The sequence below is a fragment of the Mastomys coucha genome, unplaced genomic scaffold (assembly GCF_008632895.1).
Source record: "Mastomys coucha isolate ucsf_1 unplaced genomic scaffold, UCSF_Mcou_1 pScaffold4, whole genome shotgun sequence".
Classification (NCBI taxonomy): domain Eukaryota; kingdom Metazoa; phylum Chordata; class Mammalia; order Rodentia; family Muridae; genus Mastomys; species Mastomys coucha.
Window position 1 is genome coordinate 43,219,824 of NW_022196910.1, and position 26,998 is coordinate 43,246,821.

At 37.5% G+C, this 26,998-nt stretch overlaps 1 protein-coding gene across 1 annotated transcript in view; it reads left to right on the plus strand.

Moving 5' to 3' along the window:
• The window catches only part of Ptprr (protein tyrosine phosphatase receptor type R), a 263,483-nt gene that overhangs the window by 105,571 nt on the left and 130,914 nt on the right, over window positions 1–26,998 (plus strand). The gene's annotated exons all lie outside the window — the stretch shown is intronic.

Sequence of the window (26,998 nt, forward strand, 5' to 3'; positions counted from 1 at the left end):
TGTGTGTGTGTGTGAGTGTGTGAGTGTGTGTGTCTGTGTGTGAGTGTGTGAGTGTGTGTGAGTCTGTGTGTGTGTGTTTGTGTGTGTCTGTGTCTGTGTGTGCGTGTGAGTGTGTTTGTGTGTCTGTGTCTCTGTGTGTGTGTGTGAGTGTGTGTGTGTGTTTCTTATTTTGGTTTTAGTTTTTTGTTTTTGTTTGTTTGTTTTTGTCACTTTATGCGGCAAACGCTGTGATGTATTTGATCGCTCCAGCTTGTCGGTTGGCTGGGACTGCCCAACCGACCACCGGAATCATCACCAAGCCCTCGCCTCAGCTAGCTATTTATTTATTTGTTTGTTTGTTTATTATTTATTTATTTCAAGGCTTTTAGACAAGGGCAGGAGTCTGTTGTGCTCAGCGCTAGCTAGAGATGTCCCAATCTAACCAGCAGCCGATTATTCCAAAGGCCACAAATATGGTGAGGGGAGTGGGGACCTTTCTTAAACAACTACTTCATCATGTTGTAAGCTGTAAATGCCAACCTAAAAAACTTTTATTTAACATTGGGAGCTGCTAGCGGGTAACTATAGGAATGGCACAATGATTCTTTACGCCTAAACAGCTTAGTCCTGGATCACAGAAACCAGAATACAGAGTTCTCTTTTCATCAAGGAACAACTACTAACTTCTGAAAAATAAAAATATTTTACCAGAGGTACTATTACTCAACCTATAACCTCTAGTTGTTTCTATACAGGCCTTTATAGAGAGAAAGAAGTGAGAGAGAGGGAGATCTAGTGAGAGCATGAATGTACAATCCAATGGGGCTTATTATTGTTATTTCCCTGGGAAAACAAGGACAATCTACAAATACATGACTTTTTATTTCACTTTTTATATATTTCGACTTTTAAATTTTTAACTTTTTAAGCACAAGTACATATTACAAATGCTGACAAGCTTCACAAATGCATTAAATATGTGCTGCTGCTAAATGGATTTTTGAATAGCCTTACTTTCTCCTTCCATTATGTTGAAGTAAAAAGCAGTGCAGCAGTCATTTGTTTTGTTCACTCACCCACATAGCAGTGCACAGTGTTTTTGAATTATTTTGAAAGACCTACTATAGCACTGTTCTTGGTGAGATACTCCATGAATAAACTGTGATCGTTGGTCACTACTTATCTATGGGTACTATAAAGCACAAAAATAAATCAAGAAGCTGAGGTTAATGCAAGAGAATATAATCTGTAATCTTTAAAACAACTCAATTTTATTATTTAGTTTGTATAACTCAAACATCACAACTGAGAAGATGAAAATAAATTATTTTGAAGGGAAATGGAGAGAAGAGAGGATCTCATAGCCTGAACTAGCCTCGAAAGAAACATGTAGTAGCTAAAGATAATTTCTCAAATGCTGAGATTCCAAGTCTGCACTACCACATATAATTTCATCATTTGCTAAGCAACATTAGAAATGGAAATTACTCTGATAATTTCAAAGTTTTTAGTTATATAGTTAGATTTTTTAAAGTATTATCTAATATTGTGATAATATATATAAAATACACACACACATTATTTCAAAAGAAAGCTGAGGCAAATGTAATAATGTAATCAAAGGAAGGAGCTAAGGTCCAGCCCCATTAAGCAGCAGAATCTAGTAACTTCCGTGACTTGGGTTATATCTTCAAAGTCCAGGATATAAAGAAGGGGTTGTGGAATTTCCCTCTGTGACTAAGGAAAGCACCTGAAGTCAGGCATATGGGGGAGGGGAAGGGACTTCCTGCATGGAGGTCCATAGAGGTTATTGTATGAAGCTGTGAAAGTGAGAACTGGATTGTGTTGGAGACCTCAAGATTTTAGAGATCCAGAACTGTAGGATGCCTGCCAAGGAAAGCTGCAGACAAGGTGTGGAAGCCATCCAAGAAAGGGAAGTCTAAAGAGTACATTGACATCAAACATGGCGATGTAGAACATAGTGATTGGAATTTGCCCTACTGTTTTTCAGTCTGGCCCCGTATTTCCTTATATGGGCCCCATCTTGCCATTTTGGAATGGCAATATACATTCTATAACATTGTATGTTGGAAGCATGTGATCTGCTCTTTGATTTTGCTCCAGCACCTACCTACTTGCCACCATGCTCCCTGCCAGAATTATAGTGAATTAAATCCTCTAAAACTGTAAGCCTGCCCCCAGTTGAATGCTTTCTTTCATATAAGAATTGTCTTGGTCATGGTGTCTCTTCACAGCAACAGAGCAGTGAATAAGATAGTTTTATGTAACAAATAACATATTAATATTTTATGCAGATATAAAATTTACTCAAAAAGAAAATTCTAAAACACCAAATGAGAATAGATATAATATTTCTACTGATCTTTCTTTACTTTAGTGAATCATGTCGTAGTTCACTATACTATTCTGTCCTCAGTCCAATACTTGCTTTTGAGACTGAACTATTTGGTGCTTTATTATCTATTGTTTTCTGGTGCTGACTACCATAGTAATAGACCTGTTTAAATTTCATTTTTCCCCAGGAATGCTCATTTTCTTATTTGCATATTATATCTCAGTAGAAGTCCTTTTCTTGGGTTGTACTTATTTCATGTTTGTTTATAAATATTTGTCTGCCACTGCATGATAGTAAATTTTATCATTTGTAATAAAACTATAGATAAGAAACTTCAGGAAACCTTTGTGCTAGAGATGAAGTGTGTTGAGTTAAAAAGTGACTAAGTGGAAAACTATTTTTACCACAGGCAATACCACCCACCCATTCCGCCTTGAGAGGAGGATTTCACACAGTTTTTAAAAAAAAAAAAAAAAAAAAAAAAAAAAAAGAAGAAGAAGAAGAAGAAGAAGAAGAGATAATTCAGGAAAGAGCATCCTTCTAAATTAGTTGTAACTTCATGTTCAATGCAATGTGATAAAGAAACAGGGAAGAGCCAGCTAAAATCTATGTATGCATCTGTTAAGCAGTTATAAAATTGCCTCAGCGATAACACATAGGAAATAGCCACATTATTCACTGCGTGAAGGCAGACCTTATGCACTTTGGCTGATATTTCAAACAAATGTTGGTAGTTTAATTAATAAGTGATGCATTTGTCTTTTTGAGAGACAGAGAGAAAGAGAAGGAGAGAGAGAGAGAGAGAGAGAGAGAGAGAGAGAGAGAGAGAGAGAGATTAATACTCAAGTGTGTGTATGCAGATGCCAGAGAAAAAGATAGGGTGTCTTCCTCTGTCACTTTCTGCCTTATTTTTCCTGTTTACACTTGTTTATCTAATGTGTGTATGTGTGTGTGTGTGTACTCATGTGCAGATGTGCATGCACACACCTGTGTATGCCTGAGTATATCATGAATGCATACAGAAGTTAGAGGATACCTTATGGAAGTTGGTTTTCTCTTTCTACTATGTGGGGCCTAGGATCATAGATTCAGATCAACAGGCTTGGGGGTAAGTGACTCTACCAACTGAACCTTGCCACCAGCGGGCCCACACCCACCTGCCAACATTTTTTCTTAAAAATGCTATTTTTTATTTTTGTGATTATAATTGCATTATTTCCCTTTGCCTGTTCCTTTTCTCCCTCAAAACCCTTCCATGTGCCACTGTGCTTGTTCTCTTTCAAATTCATGCTATCTCTCTTTTTAAATTTTTGTTGTTGTTGTTGATGTGTTCCTTAACATATAAATGCACCATGTTCTGTCCATATAATGTTGCGTATATATATGTGCTTTCAAAGCTGAACGTTTGGTATTTGAATGTTGATTGCCTGATCTTGTATGGACAACTAAAGTTGCAGTGAGTTTCTAAAGAACCAAATAATCATGCTTCCTGCTTCCATGAAAATAATTTCAATCAATTGAACCTGAACATTTAACACATTTAGTTATTTATATTTAGTAGAGAATTTATTCTACTAATAATTCTAAATTCTCTTTAGAGTCTCACTTTTCATGATGCCCAACCTCAAGAATGTCCATATTTGTACTTACCTCATATTCCTCATGGAGACAGAAAACTGGATTCTAAGTCTGAGAGTGTTAGGACCATTTTGTATATGAAATTCTACACAGTAGTATTATTCATATTTCTTCTATAAGTTTTTTAGGGGGGGAATTTTTATGGCAACTGACATTTTTTTGTTATTTGATTTTTTTTAACTTTTATTGCATTATGATGAGAAAAGTTACATGATTTCAGTTTATCTGAATTTGTTATCATTTAAAAACATATTCTAAGTAAATAGAATTAAATCACATTCTTATTTTTCTTTTGTACCCCAACTCCTCCCAGAGACCCCCCTTCAATACCTACAATATCTTCTTTTGACATATTCCTTAAAATATATAAAATATTATAACAATAAAAATGAGTATTATAAAACTTGTTTGATATAAAACAATAATTTAATGGTCTTATGTAGATGCTTGTCTACAGTAATACTGAAAATACATACGTTTTTCCCAATATAAATTTTAAATAACTCCAAACATAATAACTGTATATTTCAAAATAATACATCACTGCTAGTATTTTCTTAAATGAACATAAATATATAAAGTCTTTTGTTTGTTTTGTATTTACTAGACTTGAAAATCTTGGCTCTTACTGTGGTACAAGCCCAAAATAAGAACAATTCTTAGACATTGGATTTCATTGTAATAAGGCTGTACTTCAATGACCCTCACATCACCAAAGGATTTTATCTCCATCGTAGCTAAGCTGAGAGTTGACAGTTCTGCTGCACCAAGAAATGAACTGTAGGCACGATTTTTGGATACAGACTTCCTGCTATGGTCAAAGCTATTTGACTTGAGTGACTTTATTCTCAGCCCACAGAGAACAGGTTACATTCATTTAAGAAATGGTATGTGAATTAAGATGGTCTATCCATAAAGTCATTCAACAACTGTTTCAATGAACAATGGTTCTGCTTAGAGGGTGGCACAGACATTAGGTGAGGGTAAGAATTTGGTTCATTAGCTGTGATAATTTGGAAAAGCATTCATCTCAGAGAAAAATGTAACTTATAAAATTCTCTTCTTCAAACTTGATACAAGAGTTACAAATGTCAAGCAAAGCATTCCTCTCACTCTTTGTTGTTCTCTTACAAGCCACCTCCCTAGTTAATTGTCTATGTTTCTTTTGGGTATATAAATACTTTTGAAATATATAAGCTGTTCTGAAAATCATAGTATAGTGCAAAAACATGAAATAAACAATACTAATAGAGAGACTGAGATAGGAGAAGCAAGATTTCAACACCCTTGTGTTGTACACAGCAAGACACTGTCGTGAACAAACAAGCTGAAAGTGTATTTAGATTTACAATATTGGACCTATTTCTCCAGTTACCAAATTAGAGAGACCATTGGATGACAATCAACAAATTTCTAATTCCTCATATTTTTGGATTTCAATTGATTAGGATATGTTGGTAATATTAATTTTCATAATAAGATACTAAGAAAAAGTAATTGTCACTTCCTGTGATTTTTGTTGTAAGAGGTGCAATTAGGTTTGTGTGGATTTGTTGAAAGATGACTTTCTTGCTTCTTCTAGGGTGTAGTTTTGCTCCGTATGTTGATGTTTTCCATTTATTAACCTTTGTAGGGCTGGATTTGTGGAAAGATATTGTGTAAATTTTGTTTTGTCATGGAATATCTTGTTTACTCCATCGATACTAATTGAGAGTTTTGCTGGGTATAGTAGCCTGGGCTGGCAGTTGTGTTCTTGTAGGGTCTGTATGACATCTGCCCAGAATCTTCTAGCTTTAATAGTCTCTGGTGAGATGTCTGATGTAATTCTGATAGGCCTGCCTTTATATGTTACTTGACCTTTTTCCTTCACTGCTTTTAAGATTCTTTCTTTGTTTAGTGCACTTGGTGTTTTTATTATTATGGGATGGGAGGAATTTTTTTCTGGTCCATTCTATTTGGAGTTCTGTAGGCTACTTGTATGTTCATGGGCATCTCTTTCTTTAGGTTAAGGAAGTTTTCTTCTATACTTTTGTTGAAGATATTTACTGGCCCATTACATTGGTAGTCTTCATTCTCTTCTATACTTATTATCCTTAGGTTTGGTCTTCTCATTGCATCCTGGATTTCCTGGATGTTCTGGGTTAGGAGCTTTCTGCTTTCTGCATTTTCTGTGACTGTTGTGTCAATGTTTTCTATGGTGTCCTCTGCCCTTGAGATTCTCTCTTCTATCTCTTGTATTCTGTTGATGATGCTTGCATCTATGGCTCCTGATTTCTTTCCTAGGTTTTGTATCTCCAGGGTTGTCTCTCTTTCTGATTTCTTTATTGTTTCTATTTCCATTTTTAGATTCTGGATGGTTTTACTCATTTCCTTCACCTGTTTGATTGTGTTTTCCTGTAGTTCTTTAAGGGATTTTTGTCTTTCCTCTTGAAGGACTTCTAACTGTTTACCAGTGTTCTCCTGTATTTCTTTGAAGGTGCTATTTATGTCTTTCTTAAAGTCCTGTATCATCACCATGAGAAGTGATTTTATATCTGAATCTTGCTTTTCCAGTGTAATGGTGTGTCCAGGACTTGCTATGGTGGGAGAATTGGGTTCTGATGATGGCAAATGACCTTGGTTTGTGTTGTTTATTTTCTTATGCTTGCCCCCTGCCATCTGGTTATCTCTAGTGATACCTGCCCTTGCTAAATCTGACTGGAGCCTGTCCTTCCTGTGATCCTGGTTGTGTCAGAACTCCTCAGAGTCAAGCTGTCTCTGTGATCCTGTGGTTCTAGTATGCTATGTTCCTGGGCTTGTTAGAGCACCTGGGAGTAGAGCTTCCTCTGGGTGTTTTGGTAATGACTGCAGAGTTTGCATCCAAGGTCTGCTCAGGGCACCAGCCTAGACAGACCGGAAGGAACCTGAGCCACTGGGCTGTTGGGGTTCCTGTGTGCCTGGTCCTGCTGGTCCCAGTTACTCCCAGTGTTGGGGCAGATGTTGTGTCCTCCTCATCTCTGATCCTGAGCCTGTCAGAGCGCCTGGGAGTGGAGCTTCCTCTTCGTGTTATGAGACTGGCTTCGGAACTTGGGGCCCAAGGTCTGCTCAGCTTCTATAAGTTTCTTAAATTGGATTTCTTAAATATTTTGGTGTAAGGTTTTCAATACATTTCAGCATGTCCTTTTTTGAGACAGTGTCTTGAGTATCCAGACTGAACTTCAGTCCAACGTGTAGCAGATGTCAACCTTGAACTCATGATTTTCATGTCTCTGCCTCCCCAGTGGTAGAATTTCAGACATTCACCAAGCCCAGTTTATGTGGTAATGGAATGGAACTTAGGGATTTATGCATGTATTATTCTCCAGTAAAAAATTTGGTAGTTTTGACCCGTTATTTCTTAAAATATTTTTGTGTCTTCTCCTTCAAACATTGCAAGTTACTAAGCTGTCTGCAGTAATCCTACAGCTAGCTTTGGAATGTTCATCCTTTCTAAGACATTTTCTACTTTGTTTCATTTTTGTATCATTCTATCACTTCTTAAATCTTACCTATCTTCTTTTCTGAATGTTTAACCTTCTGTTAACTTCACCAACTATTTTTTAACCCAGGCACTGTAAATTTTACCTGAAGAAGCAAAACCAGAGTCATTTAAGTATCTTCCATTTCTCTTTACAGTGATCTCGCTTTCATTTCTTTTATACTGGACATAACAAATATGTGTGATAACTGTTTCAACACTTTTGTCTTCTAATTTAATCATGTGTGTCATTTCTTGGTCTTTTTGCCAACTCTTCCTATGTTTATAATATATAGTGGTTTCCTGATTCTCAAAGACCTTACAAATATTATTAGATTTCAAACATTGAGAATATTACCACATTTGGTTTGGGTTGTGTTTTAGTTTGGGTTTCATTACTGTAAAGAGACACCATGACCAAGGTAACTCTTATAAAAAAACATTTAATTGGGGCTGGCTTACAGGTTCAGAGGTTCAGTCAATTATCATCATAGCAGGAAGAATGCCAGTTTCCAGACAGACAGACCTGGCACTGGAGATGCTGTTCTGAAGGCAAACAGAAGACTGGCTCCCACCTGGTTAGGAGGAAGATCTAAAAGCCAACCCACGCCTTAACACCCTTCCTCCAACAAGGCCACACCTACTCCAACAAGGCCACATCCTAGGTCAAGTATATTCAAACCGCCACAGGTTATATTTTATTCCTTTACATATTTTGAATTGTCTCAAATTTCATTAATTCTCCACATAGCTAAGTTGTTTAAAAGCAACTTAGCTCTTTACGGGCTCTCAGTTTTCTTTGTTGGAAGAACCAGGCCAGAGTTCAATTTTAAGCCAGGGAATTAGACAGGAGCCAGTCAGCAGGGGAAGCCTCCTTAGGTACAGATAAGCAGGACACAGGCAAAATGAAAGTAGAAATGGAAATGCTGATGGCACAGAGGTTTAAACAATGAGTGGCAGATGGAGATGAAGGAGTGAGAAAGGGAAGTTTAAACAAAGACATGGAGAGTAAAAATCCCATCAAACCTACCATGCTATAACAAAAACAAAAACAAAAACAAAAAAGAAAAACAATACATCAAAGTTTGAAGACAGGCTCCTTGTGTAGCTAGTATAATGCTGTGCCTAATAGCAATGTGATACAAACCAGAGCAGAACAGAGCATAACATCCCACTGTTGTGTATGGGATACCTCTGTAGAAGTTGCTTATCATGAAGGTACTAAAGGTCCCCAAATAATATGTTTTTCTTTTCCATTTGGTTGTCTACCAAAACTAAATCATAACACGATATTGCTAAAGATTCCATATACTTTGTTTGAAAGATATTGAGAAATCTATCTGGAAACCTCCTCCCTGCTCAGCACCTTTAGCATGTCAGAAGGTGCTGTGTAGGTTGCTGGAAAAGAAAGCATATCAGTGGTTTGACACAGCTGTGAACATTATAAACCACAATACCAAGAAAGATATGCCCACATGTGCAACAGTGGCACGACTATTTTGGGGGACAGCTAACTGCTCTCAGGTTAGATGTGAGGCCCACTCTACATGAGGTTACACATGCCTGGTACTATAAATCCAGTCAAAAATCCATGCCTAGGTCATTCATGAGTCTTAAGGGAGAAGACGATACAAGTGTTTAGCTAAATAAACACATTGTCAAACTGATTTCTAAATACCTATGTTTATATATCTAGACAAATACTATTCACAACTCTAATCAGAGAAGCGTCAGTTTTCAATGAACAGTAGTAGACACAGAGACTGTTAACAACCTGAGAATAAGGAACAGTTGAGGGCCTAGCCATAGGCAAGACATTTATACTACCACCTCTAAGGTTCAGAGAGCATTTCAGAAGAGGGACAAAAGGAATAAAAGTTCTCAAAGATAGAAAAAAAAAACAAGTGAAATATCCTCTAGATACAATACAATAGTTGTAATCATGAAATCTCAGCAGCTTTAGTGACTTACACTGGAGCCTCCACAAGACAGGTCTTGTCAACCTTTAGTCTGGAAAATAGAGGGATTCAGCGTGCTCTACCATTATTGCTGAACTATTGCGAACTAATAGTCTCTGGGAGACTGAAAGCAGAGTCTTCAGTTATGTATTCATGGGTGACCTCACACAGCTCTGATGGGCAGTTCCACTTCTGCAGTCACATAGATGGTCCTGGTCAAAGACAGTGGGCCACAAACAAACCAAAACTCAGAATATACAGCATTTGGGAAACAGATTTGTAGAAAAGGAAGGTGGACACAGGAGAAAAGGTGATAAGAGAGGGGATGAGAAGAGCCAGATGCATTATATACTTGTATGCAATTGTCAAAAATAAAACAAATTAATATGAAGAAGAACAGAAAGAATAAAATTCCAAATCTCTTTCTTTTCCCCTCTCTCTCTCTCTCTCTCTCTCTCTCTCTCTCTCTCTCTCTCTCTCTCTCTTTCTCTCTCTCTCTCTCTTTCTCTCTCTCATTCTCACTCTGTCTCTGTCTCTTACATGCATGCACACATACACACACACACTCACACAAGAGGAAATGTACTTTGTCTTTTAGAAGGTTTTGCCAATCTAGTAATCTAGTTAACATTTTTATACATTTACTATCAACATTTTGAATGAAATTAGTCTAATGTCATTATTCATGAACACAATGGTGAATCTATGGATTGGGGGAAAACCAAAATACATAGTTGACACTGCATGTATTTTAAAAGTCAAGCTATACTGTGTGGCAAAAGAGATCTTAGAGCCTGCTGTGGTTTCCAGCATTGAGTTTTATATATTAGCTTGTAGCACATTGTACGGAAGAATGTTCTAAAATTCTTTCCCTAAGATTCTAAAACCTGAAATTAATTTTAAACCCATATATTGATTTGAGGAAGGAAAGAGAATAGCTAAATTCTGGCTGGAAAGATGGCTTAGTTGGTAAGGTGCCCACTGACACAAGCATAAGATCCTAAAAATAGCCAACACCCATGTGAAAGCCAGGCACTGCAGTTGTACATCTTTCATCACAGCACTGGGGGGCAGGGACAGGCAGATCTAGGAAGCCTAGCCAAACCAGTGAGCCTTGAACTTGGTGATATACTCTGTCTCAAAAACTAAGGTGGTAACCCAAGGACAACCTCTGTCATTCACATGCATGAACATCTATATAGACAAATGCATACACCTTCATGAACACATGAAACCAACACACACACACAGAGGCTCACACACAAAACCGAATTATCACACAATGAAACTCTGAGTTGATTTCACAGCTCCAGAAAGCAGAAGGTAAAATTTTCTCATTATTAACTCTACTCCACAAAGATTTTAATGAGTCTATGACTGATAAAAATGAAAATATATCTGCATTAATAATGTAAACATCATAAACTAATTTTATTCCATGTGCAGAAGACAGTGAGGAAGAACATGTCTTTCTTTAAGCCTGAAATGATATCCTCTTGATAGATAAATGTATCGATCTCCTTCTCAAGCTACAGGATGAGTTCAGTGTGAGAAAAGAAAGCTTATTTGCTCTTGTCATTAATAGTTAATTGTTATTGCAGCCTCTCAGATGGGAGATGTGAGATAGGGAAATTATTTCCATCTTTTGTAAAAAGTGCTGCAACATTATTAGAGGTGATCACATGGCAAAAAATAAATGTCCTCCTTGGGGGAATAAAGGGAGTAGGCACATAAATTTTTCTTTCTCCCCTCTCTCAAACACTTTTATAAGTAGTCCACATGCAATAGTAAAGCAATGTTAATGCTTCATGAAGGCCCCTGTGTGCTGAGACACTGTGCACTTGTGTGCCCCAGAAGCAGGCCTTTCACGGTGTAGCATAGGTTTCCATTATCATTTCTCACACTACTGGACTGTGATGTTCATCCACTCCATCGTTGATGGTTCGTGTGCCATTATACAGGGTTTTAGAACATTATTTTATATTCCTGTATACTGGTTCCTAGTCTAACCACCTCTGAGATTTTGTGGCTTCCCTAAGTAAGGGGGAAGAACAGAAGAAATTTGACCAATAAAGGATTAACTCATGGGGAGGAAATCAGAAATGTAACTGCCTTAGAATACAAAAGACAGACGACGTTGACAACACCCATTGAATAATACAACTGCTAAGGGTTTCTGACCAGAGTGTAGAAAGATGGGAACTGATACAGCACCTTAAACAAATAAGCTGTTATAAATATCAGTCAATGTTAAATAAACCTATTGAAGTTTTTGGATTATTTGGAATCATGAGTTCCATACAGGTCATCAGAGGATATTGGAGCAGTAAGGTCACCTCTGTGTCCACTGCTTACATTTGTGACTTGAGCATGTCACTGAAGGAAGAACATAGTAAGAACATAGTAATTGTTCAATGACTTAGTACATGCAAAGAACTTAGAATCTAATTCTAATATTGTTATTAGTAACTGTAAATATATAACTACATATTTATACATACACATATACGTGTGTATGTATATATATATTCATACATATATATGTATATATACATATATCTTTTTTGAGTGTCTGGGAAAATATATGAACATGTTTAAAATAGAGATGTCCAAGATACCTGCTATGTTGTAACACATGAGCAGCTACATAAACAAATGCAAGCACAAATGCTCATGGAAGTCAATCTGTATTAAAGGTAGCATTCATTAGAAACATTTTTTCAACTGCTATAGCATTGACTTTTGAGAGTTCTGGAAATACTAACAAATAAAAAATATATATTATACATGCGTACTTTGACTTATTTGCTTAGCCGACTGTGAATATTACTCATCTTAGTTTTGATTTTAAAGCTGTGTGGGTGTTTCAGATTTGGTAACATGTTTATTGTAATTCTTACATAATACCGACACAAGCTAGAACTGAAAAATGTCCTGTTTTGTAGGCGTCTGTCAGTCCATCATAATTTCCCATGAAATTGTGATTTCAGAACAGCACCTTTCCTTGTCAGTTGGTTAGGAAACTCTGGTTGAGTCTGTCAGATGCAAGCTTCTAACGTTCAGGCTGAAGACACTCTTTTGTCTTATATTTTTATTGACGGGAGGTTTTATTATAGTGAGCCTGCATCCACTAGCCTTCATTGTTACTGGAAAACCATAGTGACACCAGGATGCACGCTGACCTTCTTAAATGCCTCCCTGCACACTTGCTAATATGTTTTAACCTTTGGGATCATAATCACTTAAATTAAATCCTAGTTCATGCTGATAAGGTATGCAGTTGTGGGATTGCCATAATGCCTTCAGTTACATTTAGTTTTTCTTCCTTATGACTTCTTAGAAATAATTGTCTGAGGCCCTTTGTCTCTCTGTGAAAGACAGACACATAATTGTGCTATTTTCTTAAGAGAAAAGAAATAGTCATGGCACTGAGATTCCCATCATCCTCTAGAGGCTGAGTACGCTTCTTATCCTGGCATGCTCATCTTCCCACAAAGCTATCTATGTTCCCAGCACCTTTATCAGAGAAATATTTTATCAGTGGTTGTTCCTAGGCAACCTAAGTTTTTGGTATAAATTTTCTATTTATTATACATAAAACAGCATTGCTCATTAATTCAACATTTGAGAAAAATGTCATTTCAGAATTGATTCTAAAGCAATTGTTTAAAAGTTAAATGGCCATTGTATAAAAAGTTATCTTTTTCCATTCATTTTGGCATATACATAGACATTAAAGGAAAAGCTTTCTCTGAAAGTGATGTTGTTTAATTTCTTTAATTTTTAAAGATTTATTTTTACATGAGTGTTTTGTCTGCATGAATGTATGGGCACCATGCTCATGTCTAGTGTTCACTAAAGTCAGAGGAGGCATCAGATCCTGTGGATCTAGAGTTATTGATGGTTATGAGCTACCATGTAGAATCTAGCCTGGGTTTCTGCAAGAACAAGTGCTCTTATCTTCTGAGCTATCTCTCTAGTACCTGATGTTTACATTCTGAATAACAAAATGTTGTTGAGATTACTACTTAGTGTTAGAAATCTATCAGGCAGTCCCACCAGTAGACATTTAATAAATGTCTCCTTGCATACCAAATTCGGAGAACTGAATGTAGTGTGAGTCATCCCACACAACCACCAGAATTACGTTCGTCTTTTCAAGGAAGTTTTTATTGACATGCAGCTACTAAAAATAACTTCAGGGTAGACCTTCATGGTAGACAAACATTATCTGAATAAATTTATAGGGGAAAAGTCCAAATTTACAAAGATAAATAGTGAAACTGGATGACGTTGTTGGAAAAGTACAGCTGTATTTATCTGACTCACATGGTTGCTTATCTTTTCTTTGTGTACTATCTTAGAAAAACAGACTAAAAAGGTGTTGTCTGTTTCCAAAGTTCATCCACATTTGGTGAAAAATTAGGTCAGTAGCATTCAGAGTTCAGTGTTGTCCAAGACTAGACAAAATATCAACAACAAGAAAAGTTAAGATCCTGTAGAAGATTTTATAGAGTGTCTTTAAAGAAAATGAAACATTAAATAGTTCACTCAACTGTTGTGTTCAGTTTTTCCCATTACTGTTAGCTGAACTGGTTATAATAACAGGTAAAATTATGTTCCATCCATCTATTATCTACTGTTGATTTGAATTGAAGGCTTCTGTATACAGATAATGCTATCTGAAACTTTCCGTAAAGGAATTTAAAAGCTATTGAATAAAAATCTATTATCTAGTGTTTAAGATGTACAAGTATATTTTGTAAGGGAGGAGAAATATTAATCAAAGGGCATCATTCTACCTAGATAGAAGAAATAGTCTGAAAGATTGTATAACACAGTGACTGTACTTGAAAGCAATGTATAAAGTGGTCAGGGACATCATATGCATTAGAAAAATACTCCATAAGAAGAGACAGAAAAATAAAGTAGCAGAGGCCATGTAATAATGTTTAATTTCTTACTTACAAGAAATCTGCAAATGTACCATGTAATTATACCCAACTACACAGGCAGGTTGTAAAAGCAAGTTTTTAGTTTTCAGTACAACTTTCCATTCTATTAAGTTTTATTTCTTCAACTACTAAATATTAAAACAAACTAAGAGAACTTTCATCTTTTCTTAAAAGACAAATGAATAAGTAAGTTCTTTTGTTAAGGGAAGATATTTTCACATAAACAAATTAAATTAGGCAGCAATAAAAACAGATTAAAAATGAAATTTCTGAGTTGAGGTAATAATGGAAGTAGCACTTCAGTTGGGGCTTTTGGGATAAATGAGACTTGGTAAAGACGTTGTAAGCTACCAGTTCATCCAGATAAGCAAAGGATGTATGAATGACACATCATATCTACAGAATAGACAGATGAAATTATGGTATGCCTGGATCTAAGGGAATGTATAAATGTGTTGATAACAAAATTATATGCAAATTTGCAAAGACATTTTAGACTCAGTTTTGAAGGATTTTTATTGCTGTGCCAAAAAAATAATTTCATTTTTATTGTTTGCCAAAACTTATACACATACACACACACAAAGAAAAAAGAAAAAAGAAAAAGCAAATTTCATGGCGTACTACTAATGAGATTTGGTGGTTTAGACCCACTGCCTATTCATTCCCTCTTACGACTACAGCTCACATCCATGCCAATGTCTTTAATCAAATAGAATTCTTACCACAATCACCATGCCCCAAACAGCATTCTTATTCTGCATCCACACAGTACCTCTTGTTATGGGTTCTTCTGAAAGTTCCCTTCTCTGTCTAAATGGAAGGGCTACCCTTATTCAAGGCCCACTGAGAAACTATGGCAACAAAAGCCATCTCATAATTTGGCTATGTCTGTCACTCATAGAGTTAGTAGAGTTTAATGAATTTTATATAGTCTTTTTGTTAGAACAGATGAGATAGGATAGCTCAATTGCTACTCTAGATTCATATATCAGAAATAATGACTCAGCCCTAGTTCAAGGATACTTTCATTTCAAATCATTCCAAATAGGCAGATGATCTGAACTGCATTAAGATGCAACTTATTGGGTGTGGCTCCCCAGCTTCCTTGTATGCTCATCTAAAATAATTTTATAGTTGATTATTTACCTCAATCCAATGAGAATATGGCACCTACAGGTCTAAGAAGGATATAACTATAGCTTCAGTGCCTATTTTACCTCTTGACCATGGAAAGGACCACATTAGTATAAAGATTTTTTGCTTCGGCACAATTGTATTCTATGCACACCAACTTAATCATAATATTAAAACTATTTGTGTATCTTTTTAAAATAGTAGCCTGGTGGTTAAGATCATAGTCCTAGAATCAAACTGTCATAGTTCAAATCATATCTTACAAGATACATAAATTTAAACAATGGACCCCAATTCTTCATCTGCATGATGAAAAGCCTAACGGTTGTAGTACTGAATTGTGAGGGTTAAATGAGATAGCCCATATAAATGCTTAAGCCAGAGATAGCCCATATAAATGCTTTAAGTCAATGTCTCAAACTAATTGATCTTGCTTGTCAAATTTGTACAATCATCTTAGGGAAAGAAAGCCCTCATTCATATTTGTAATTTCCAATATTACCTGCTTACTGTTTGAAAATGAATGCTTATCTAAATTAATTGATTTTACTAGTCCATGGCTTCAGAAAGCAAAGCAAGCACTGGCAAAGGATGGTAGTAGAACCAGGCTTGTGTCAAGCACAGAAAGCGATTGGCCCCATTGAGATGTAGCCAGGTCCAGGAGTAGCTCAGTGATGAGCAGGAACAGGGCCCTGTGTTGACCTTTTTAGTATCAAAAAGAAGAGAGAGAAAGGAAAGAAGGAAATGGGGAAGGAGGTGCCATGCTAATAAGCTGCTGGAGTGAATGCAAAATCAGCAAACATCCTTCAGAAAGCATAGAGTCTGACTCAGTAATTGGGATTCTATAACTTCTAAGAAAATAAAGGCATGTGCAAAGAATTTCTCAGGATAAAATGGAAATAATGTGTCTGTCAGTAAGGATTAATTAAATACATTTTGAAATATTTTCACCGTAGTTTTAAATTTGTAAAATGTCAGCATCTTTTAAGTGAAAGCCAAGAGGTAACATTGTAGAGCCTCTATGTAAACATGAACAATCTTATTCATGTGTGATGCAGTGTGCGCCCATGGGGAGATGGATAAAATAGTAATTACCAACTCTCAGTGAAAATGAATTTTTTTTTATTTTTTCATTGTATCATGATTTTCAAATTTTGACAGTGGACAATCTGAAAAAAAGAATAGGGTTTTTGTGACATTGATCGTGAAACTTGAGTTTTTGCAAATACTGCCACTAAGACTCATGACCTACAGTCTGCTCGTGCATTCGCTCTGGCTGTCAGCAGACTGATGCTGAGTGGTGTGTGGATGCCGGAAGCCAGAGAGCAGGCTGATTCTAACCTCATTTCCACCATTAACTTCTGTCTGGCCTTGAACTAACTTTCTTAAATGTCACCAAACCATATGGCTACTTGTGCAGTGAGGCTCTAATGGGGTACTGAGAGCTCTGAAGGCTCTGAAGTGGGGTTACTGTTTAGTTAGCTAGTACTGGGGAGCTTCAGATAGGAAACTGCAGAGTGAACTAAGCAGCTGCATGTAAAGAGACTATACAACTTAAAGACCTAGATTCATATTTCTTACACACACACACACACACACACACACACACACACACACACACACACACATACACTTTGGGACCATGAAAAGCATGACAGGACAAAATTCAAAATACAAAATGTGAGAAAGTACTCACAGTCAGTCAAGCAACAGATTGGTTCTTATTTAAATCTCTCTCTTTTTCTCTCTCTTTCCTTCCCTTTCCCCTATCCCTCTTTCCCCATTTTCTCTTCTTTCCTTCTTCCTTCTTCTTCCTTTTTAATATCCACACTGCTATCTAGGGAACTCAGGACCTTGCACATGGCTATCACTGAGTTGTGCTCCTAGCTATGCTATCTCCCAGGATGCCAAATGCTTGCACTATCTTGAAAGCAAGTTCTTTCTTAACATTTTCACCTTAGTCTTGGCATGCATACAAATACATTCCTGAATGCACATGCACAGGCACACACACATGCACACACACACACACATGCACACACACACACATGCACACACACACACACACACATGCACACACACACACACACACACATGCACACACACACACGCACACACACACACACACACATCTTAGTTGCTCTTAGGAATTAGATAGCGTGCTTCCTCAGAATGAAAACCAATTCTGTTTCCTCACCAAATGTGTAGAAATGACCTAATTATGGTCAGCAAGAAGGAACTGGTCTGACTTCTAATGGGTGATAAAGTACACAGTGTGGCATTTCTTTCTGAGGTTTACTTATTTGATTTCTGTATGACCTCATTTGTCTCCATGAGTATCATTGTGCTTCATACGATCCTGTAACAGAGCCAGAGGAGCTGTGTGAAACCCGACATGAGCATTAGAGATAATGCTTTCACACTTCTTCCTATAAGCCTCAAGGCCCCATGCTCCAAATGCTTTATTTATGATCATTGTTCTTCATTTATTTAATTATTTTCTAACATAATGTTTAACACTATAACAGGGATGGGACAATGTGTCAGTAAGTCAAGATGCCATCAAGCCTGATGATGTACATTTAACCCTCAGAACCCACACAGCAAAACCAGAAAACCAACCTCTGCAAATGTCCTCTGACCTCCTCGGGTTCGTGTCTGCTCCCACAGAAACAAATAATACATGTAAAAAAGTTTTAATATGATTTTTTAAAACATACAACTGCATTTAGAATTACACAAGAAATTTACTATGTAGTTATTACCAGTAATATTCAAAACCATTTTAACTGCCATATGTGATACAGCTAATCTTCATTTTCTGCAAAATTTTATTTCTTCACACCTCTCCTCAATATGCTCACCTGTGTAATAAAGTAAATTGATAGTATTTGGTGAATCATGAAAGGAGATCTGTGAAAATACAACTCCTGAATAAAGGTAAACAGCTTAAAAGTCTATGTTTACACAGACAGCACCGTTAAGCTGGACCTGCTGTGCTCTGTGTGATCAGAAAATTCTTTTCATACTAACTTTTGTTTCCCTTTAGTGTGAACTCTGTGTGATCTCATATTCTTCCTTGGCTGTCAGGAGCCAAAGTCATGGCTGGTGACACTTTGGGTTGACAAGCACGTTCTTCAGCAATGTGGACTGAAGACAAAGTGACACAGTTTCCCAAGAAATATTCTCCTTGGTAGCCACAGCCTACTCTGCTACACCTCCACACCATCTGCTTTCTCCTCAGAGCTTAAAGATGGAAGCTAAACTTTTCTACAAATATGAAGAAGATATAAGAGAAACAGTCCAACCATGCTTCCAGTCCTTGGTACTATGATGGATGGACCCACCTGGGTTCTTTGGAGGAACAGAACCAATAAAATGGGAATGGCCATAAATAATGAGATTTATTATAAGGATTTTGATAACATGGTACAGGATGAGAATAAGATCTTTGATCTTCAAGGTGAGGATGCAGGAAACTTCCAATATGAGTTCAAAGGTCTGAGAAACAAAAGAGGTTATGGTATAAATTGAGTCCAGTCCTGAAGGACTGACTCAAAAACAGTCACACGAGGAGCATGAATTCCCCCAATTTTCATAGTTTGGAGAAAGTCCAGCTACACTGAGAACAGTGCTTAACTATAGATTCTGCTTCAGCAGTCAATCCTATCCAGAAATGCCCCCATAGGCACGCTCACAACAACATGTAACTAAATATCTGGGTACCCTGTGGTCCAGCCAGGTTGACACATTCCAGCGAGTTTCAATACTGCAGAATGCATCTTCATACACTCTGACCTAAGACAATTGATTCCAGAAATATAAAGTCACTACCCAGTTTTTACACTTTGTAGTAGATTTAGAATTAAAACAACTGTTAATTTTATTATGTAGTAGTTATTATATTTTTATCTAACTCTCCTTATAATATTTTCATTTTTTTAAAATTATTTTTAATATGGATTTAAGTATTTCTTTGACCTTTTACTAAATCTCATTTATGTATGCCAACAAGAGAAAGTGTACTTGGGTTAGTAGACAAATGGCCTTAGGAAGTTGTTAATGCTCTTGAGACTGTGTGCTTATTAGTAAATGATAATAACTGTACTGCCTTCGTGGGACTGTTTTACTGTTTGTTTATTTTGTTTTGAGGCATTATCTCTCTATAGAGCTCAGGAAAGCCTCACATGAGATCCTCCTGTTTCTGCCCACTGAATGCTGTGGTTACAAGTATGCACCACCCCACCTAACATGATGGTTTTAAAGATGAAATAGTCAATGTGTTAAGCACAAACTGAGGACACAACACATGCAAAGTGTTAGCTCCTCGTTATTTATCATGTAAAGCCTATATGTCCAAATTTCTCCTTAGTACCTTTTCTTTTCCTGTTTTAATCCCTGGCCCAGTGTGGCACCTAGCTCTGATCTCTCTCTGATACTCTTTCTTACTCTGTAAGCACCCAGGAAATTCCATATGAAGCTGTTCAACCACAGCACAGAAGAGAGAACAGTGTGTCTCAACTCCAGACGGGAATGGTTTAGAGAGGTCTGAAGGGATAAGTGCGATTGACTCATGGCCTTGTGTGCTTTAATGCCACTCTTCTTTGTTATGGGTATTTTGGGTGATTTTCTTGAGCAAGACATCAGAATTAATGTATATGCCCCCATTTACTGTTGTCCAATAGCACATTCAACATGAATACTCACCATGTTTCTAGACACTTGCTGCACCCACAGGTAGACTGACAGCCTAGACATCAGAGAAAACAGAACCCCATAGACCATCGTACACTTTCATCACATCTCTGTGACTATCTGCTGCTTTGGCATCACCTGTCATGACTTGTCTACTGAGCGGCCAACTAAAAGAGCTGGCTGAGAAATGGGATTACATCACTCTTCCTTAAGGTTTTGCTTCATGACTGTCCCTACTATGTGTCAAGGCCCTGTGACTTGGATTATTTAGGATTCCATGCATTTACAAAGCAAGGTTTGGACTGAGACTAAACAACATCCACATTCTCTTTGAGACAAATGATGCACCAGACATTTCGGATGTTCATTTTCTCATCAGCAAGGATGTTTCTGATATTATTTCTGAAAAAAGAATGGGATTTCTGCTACTTTATGAAATTCTTAGGCTATAGCATATGCATGTCGTGCAAGCACATACATCTATACATTCAAATATATCAGTGCTATTAACCCTTTAATGTAATAGGCAATGTTTGTAGGAACATATATTAGTTTCTTTTGTAGTCACCATTTTTTTTGAGACATTATCTTGATGAAGTTCAATATTTAAAGATAAAACTGTAATTCCAGAGAAATAAACATGTAATCATTGGACTTCATTTGAAATCTTCTGCTCTTGGGAGATTGAGAACAATATATGTACATCAATATAAAATAACACATGATCTATTATATGTCAGGAATTGGTTGTGTCTTATTTAGAATAAGTATGTATAGCATTCGTAGAGCACACACATGCATTTCCCATGTAACTAAATGATTTATTTGATCTATGAAGTAAGTTGGACTTTTCCTTAAAGTTATAGGTCAATGTGGATGGGCATAGTCAGGGGTTGGGGGGAGGTGAACCTTAGAGTTCCTGTACTCTTATCAGTAGATTAATTTCTCATGGAACCTCTGGAATCCTCAACTGGAGCCCCAAGATGGCTCTTTCTGATCTCCTTCATTTTGTTTTCTTATTTTTTTGTATCTACCCATTTCTCTACCAAAAAGATTTTGAGTAAAAAAGAAAGGAGAGAGAGAGAGAAAGAGAGAGAGAAACTAAAAGAGGGCTGAAGATACAGCATGGTGGTATAGTGCATGAGGCCAGTCCTCTCAGAATAAAAACTTGAAAATCATAGGGACTGCGGAGGCAAGCATTAGTACTTACAAAAAGTAGGAGTAAAGATTCTGCAATGGCTGTCTCATAGGACTGATAAACTAGAACAACATCTAAAGTTTTTGAGGACCTATGCATCAGGAGTTCCACAGATACAGGAATAAGAAAGAGGAAGTGACTGTTATCATACACACTTATACAATTAGATTAGATTAGATGTTGAGGAGAGGTGAATAGAAGGTGCATATCACATCTTAAGAAGGTGAGAATGCGCCTTCTTTAGACTGCAGGATTAGAGCAATTTACCTGAGGATGGATATTTAACATGAAGTTGGAGAAAAGCAGGCTCATACAGTGCCACAAAAGCTAAGAGAACAGTTTTCAGACTGCTGCTGAGAAAGACAGGGACATGAAGATGTCTAGTGTGTGTGGCTCTATGAAGGCCACTGGTGATCTTAAGAGGACACATGGCCCTGCAGAGGCCATTAGTGATCTTAACAGGATTGGTTCCTTTCCACTCTCGGGGCACTGTCAGATGAGAGATGAATGGAAGGCAAGTAATCATAAGGTATAGGTTAGGGATGATTTGCTTGAGAATATTTCGTGTGAATAGTTCCCACGAATATAATTTTTTTTCTCAACAAAGGAAAGGATTAACAGCTAAGTAGAGAAGCAGACCGTATGGCTTTATTTTCAAGAAAGCTTACAAATGTTTATATACTGCCAGAAACAATCCATCAATGATAGAGAAAACGATACAGAAAACAAGCAAAAAAGAATTTTTTTATTAGTTATTTTCTTTATTTTCATTTCAAATGTTCTCCCTTTTCCTGGCTTCCCTTCCAAAAAATCCCCTATTGCCTCTCTCCTCCCCCTAAGAGAATTCTTGAGAACAGAATATAGGATGAGAGCCCAAGTGAAGGGATTTGCCTTTGATGAGAATAAGAAAAATGTCTCTCATGGGCCTGAGAGGCCTTCGCAGCCACATACTCTCAGAGAACCCAGTGCTTGACACACATTGGAAACTCATGAAATATTTGCTGAGTGAATCAAGTAGACATCTCTTCCAAATCAACAAGTCAATATGAACCAGACACAGAAAGGGCAAGAGAAATTAGGGCTCAGTATAATTTATTCATGACCCATGGTTGGTTGTTGCTTAATTTGTAGTGTGTTCTTTACAGTCCAAACCAGATACCCTGACTATTTTTTACACAAAAATAGTTTTGTGTAAAACTATGGTTTCAGTTTGGCAGCATAACCTATGTGGAATCTAGTTACCTTGGTTTTAGGCTTATTTGATATCTACTGTGATCCCTCCTTATTAAGGTAAGGCTCAAATGAAAAATAATCTGTTTTCGAGTTTACTAATTCATTTTCAAATATATGGAAAGAATCTAATTCATTTATATATGCCTACAATTTCCCTCCATATCCAGAATAACTTTAAGCACTGATAAAATTACTAATTATATTAATCAAAACACAGATAATATTTACAGACCAAATATCTATTTCACCTTCAAGGCGAAGGTGCTAATTGGCACTTGATAAGATCTAATTTGTGGTTATATACCCAATGTTTGCTTACAAGGCTTTGAAATCATAAGTAAGCCTAAAATATATTGTCTATTCTAATGAGGTTCATATAGACTTACTTCTGTTATACTTGACAGGGGTAAGGTTGGGGGCGTCAAGGAGACTAGAAGACAGATTATCTGTTATTTAAAATCTACAAAATATGTTTTGAACATATGAAATCATAAGAATGACTTTGAAAATGCATTATTTAACACTTTAACCTCCTCCAAAGCCAGATACCCAGAAATATTAGAACATCAAATGTACATCACATAAGATGCATTTGGGGCTGGAGAGATGGCTCAGCCTTTAAAGGCTAGGCTCACAACCAAAAAATATAAGATGCATTTGAAAATGTATTTAAGACTGGGATGATGATTCTCCTAATAACAGCAAATCCTGCGATTTTGTCTCTGCCTTAGGAATAAACAAAATGATAAATTTTAAAGCCCTCCTATATACCTCTAGTTCAATGCAATGCAGACAGAAATGGTGTTTATACACATTCTAATGGAGCATATGAATAATGAATGATGAGCCTGTATTTGATCACATGGTAACAAGAGTTGGAAAATAATGTACTCAGAGAAATTTTGATGAGTTAATAACAGACATGTAAATTTACCCTCACACATTCACAGATGAGAAATGATCTCATTATATGCTAGTGTTATTGCGAAGTTTTCATTTATGCTTGTTAGAAAGTCATCTTAAGTTGATCTCATTTCTCCTTAATGTATTTTGAAGCTATTCTGATAACCTGATGACTCACTTAAACTTTCTTTAGACTGCAAAATATATATATAGATATATATATGTATATGTATATATATATATGTATATATATATGATCATGGTTATAGTTTAAAATATTTTTCTGAACTGAGGAGATGGCTCAGTGAATAAGTATTTATCACGTAAACATCAGAATCAGAATTCGGGTCCTCAAGAGGCAGACACAGGAGACCACTAGGGCAAGCTGCCCAGCAAGGCTGGCAGCGATTGGCAAGCTCCAGGTTCAGTGAGGAACTCCACGTAAATAAGGAGGAGAGAGATTTAAAAGAACAGGACGTCCAAGTCAACTGTGGGGCCACTGTGTGCATAGTCACAAACATGCACATGGACCAGCACATACTCTAATTGAAGAAAGAAAGAGAAAGAAAACATGAAAGAGAAGGAAAGAGAGAGTGAATGTATAGAGAGGAAGGAAGGGAGGGGGGGAATGAGGGAGGGAGCAAGGGAAAGAGGGAGAAGGGTTTTTAGGTTCAGCAATAGTAGATTTAATTTAAGAGCATGGCAAAGGGGGCTCTGAACAAATGTAATTTAAACTGCAATCCTAGTGATGAGAATGAGCAAACCAATTGAAAGGTGACTAAGAGAGTACCATGCTGGAGTATGTCATATCCACAGAGCAGCCCAATATCCCCATGGTCAAAAGAAACTCTTACTGTCCTTCCCAAGTCAGCATGGCCATAGGACTCACCTCTCTGCTACCTGCCTCCACAGTGCCCCTGGACACCAAGTCAGATCTCTGGTCCTCTTCAGTGTTCCCACCCTGATATGTCTCAGGAATCCCTCAATAGTACCAACAGTTCCTTTAGTTTCATATAGCCCATGTATGGAGGAAGTCTTCTGCTTTATTTCCTCACAACCACTTACTCCTGAGTTTCTGGTGCCTAGAAAATCACTATGGTTCTTAACAGTAGATGGTTCCTACAGCTGGGTTGAGCCTTGTGTATCTGATGTTTTTGGCATCTGCATCAATGATGCTTCTGAGGCACAACACTGGGTAAAACTGTGTCCTACAGGCACCAATAGTAGGGAATTCTTCTCCTGCCTCCCCTCTGACATTAGCATGTATTCCTTTGCATATTACAAAGTAGCAAAGCACAGCCTTTTGGAGTGTTTATGGCATGAGTATGTTCACACTTTTCTTTCATTTTTTGGAATTCTGTCACAACTTTTGATCTGCTTTCTCATTTTTTTTCTATTTCCTTCTAGGTTCTTGTCCTTCAATCTCCCTTTTGGAGACCTAACCCTCACTTCCCCTAGAACTGCTTCTTCCATGAGAAGAGGTTAACTCCTTAACCATTCACAGACATAGGACTATTTTTTTTCTAGCTCACACATCTTTGGTTTTAGCAGATAATTGTGAATTTGCACATGGACAGACCATCTTTTCAAGGGATGAACATGGTTTGTATCAATCCTATCTGTTGGAAAATAAAGAGCTAGGCAAATGTCCCAGTGGTTAAGAGTACCTGCACCCACATCAGGTGCAGGCTTACAACCTCTGAACAGGTAGACAATGACAGACACGGTAATATTTTAAAATAATCTCACTACCTTTGAAGTAGTGTTTTGGCAGAAATCTGGACATAATAAGACATTGAGACCCACAGTATCTTAGAGAAAGGCCTTGTGGTAGAGGGAGTTGGGTGTGTTAGAAGGGATGAGACTAGAACACATAAGGGGCTGGGGATTCACTCCTCAGTTAAAGCCCTTGCTGTACAGTCATGAGTACCTGAGTCTAGATCCCTATAATCCATAAATGCTGGGTGGGTGTGGCAGCCCACTTATAATTCAAGCTTTGGAAGGCACATTTGTAGAGCAAGCTCTCTATCTAGGCTAGCCTCACCAGCTGGCTCTGAGTTTGCCTGATATCAAAGGATATGGTGAAAGATGAGAAGGGGACATTTCCTAACATCTACCCCCAAGCTCCACATCCACCAGCACAAACATGTACTCAACACATGTGTACCCATACACGTATAAATGCACAAGTATGTACACACGCACTTGTACCACATACATATACACAGGAAAAAGTACTGGAATTAAACGGGAACTAGCAAGGATGGAGGGAGGGGGAGCTGATAAAACAGCACTCAAATAGGGCCATGTCAGATTCTAATTTTACTCTGAACAAGTCAAGATGCCCTCAGAGAGTTTTAAGATAGTACTGACATGATCTAATTTGTGATTTAAAAAAAAAAAAAAAAAGTCACTCTGGCTTTGTGCAGAGGTAAAAGGAAGCTGGAAGCAGGGAAACCAATTAGAAGCCTGCCACTCTAGGCCATAATAATTGATGGAAGTGGGGTGATGACGGTGAAGGTTGTTGAAAGTGATGTTGCTATGACTATTGTCTGTAGACAGAATGGACTTCAACAGTAGGACACAAGGAAAAGGAAGGATGAAGGAATGATATTGTGTTTTGGTTTAATTCTGGCATTTCGTTTTGTCTTGTTTAAGCACTTGAAGGTTCCAGCTATAAAAAGAAAAGAAAGGAGGAAAGAGCCAATCTTGTGTGAGTGGGAGGGCAGGGGTCAGAATGTTAGGCCCAACATCTAAATGTATATGTCAGTCGCGATTTGAAAGGCAAGCACTAAGTTCTCAGGGAGAGTTCCTGGTTAATTTGAGACTGTGGTTTGGAGAAAAATGAAGAGACTGAGAATTGAGCACTGGGCTGTCCAGTGTGTAATAGTTTGGAAGATGAAGAGAAAAAGTAAGAGAAGACTTGAAAAGAACTGGCAGAAAAGAAGCAACACAGAGAGAGAGTGAGGCCATGGAGCCTAGTGTGGTAAGACTCTCAGGAGAAGGAAGCAGTCACTCGTGAGTGGCATGCCCATGCTGCTGATGGGTCAGCATGAGGAGGACTTAGGGCTGCATACTGGAAATAGCAACTCACATTTGGTTGACTGGCAGCCAATGAGATGGCCTGTACTTAAAACCAGTTCAGAAACAGAGTCCTCACTTGAACTTTGTAAATTCCTCACCTGCAGGTACATGGTAAAAGTTTGAAGACAGGATCCAGAGGCAGGCAACAGAGTCAGGGACAGCCTCTGCTCCAGTTGTTGGGAGATCTGCATGACGACAAAGCTTTACATCTGCTATGTGTGTGCAGGGGGCTTCAGTCTAGACCTTGTAGGCTCTCTGGTTGGTGGTTCAGTCTCTGAGAGCTCCTACAGTCCAGGTTAGTTGACTCTGTAGATCTTCCTGTGGAGTTCTGTTCCCTCCAGGTCCCTCATTCCTTCCCCCAACTCT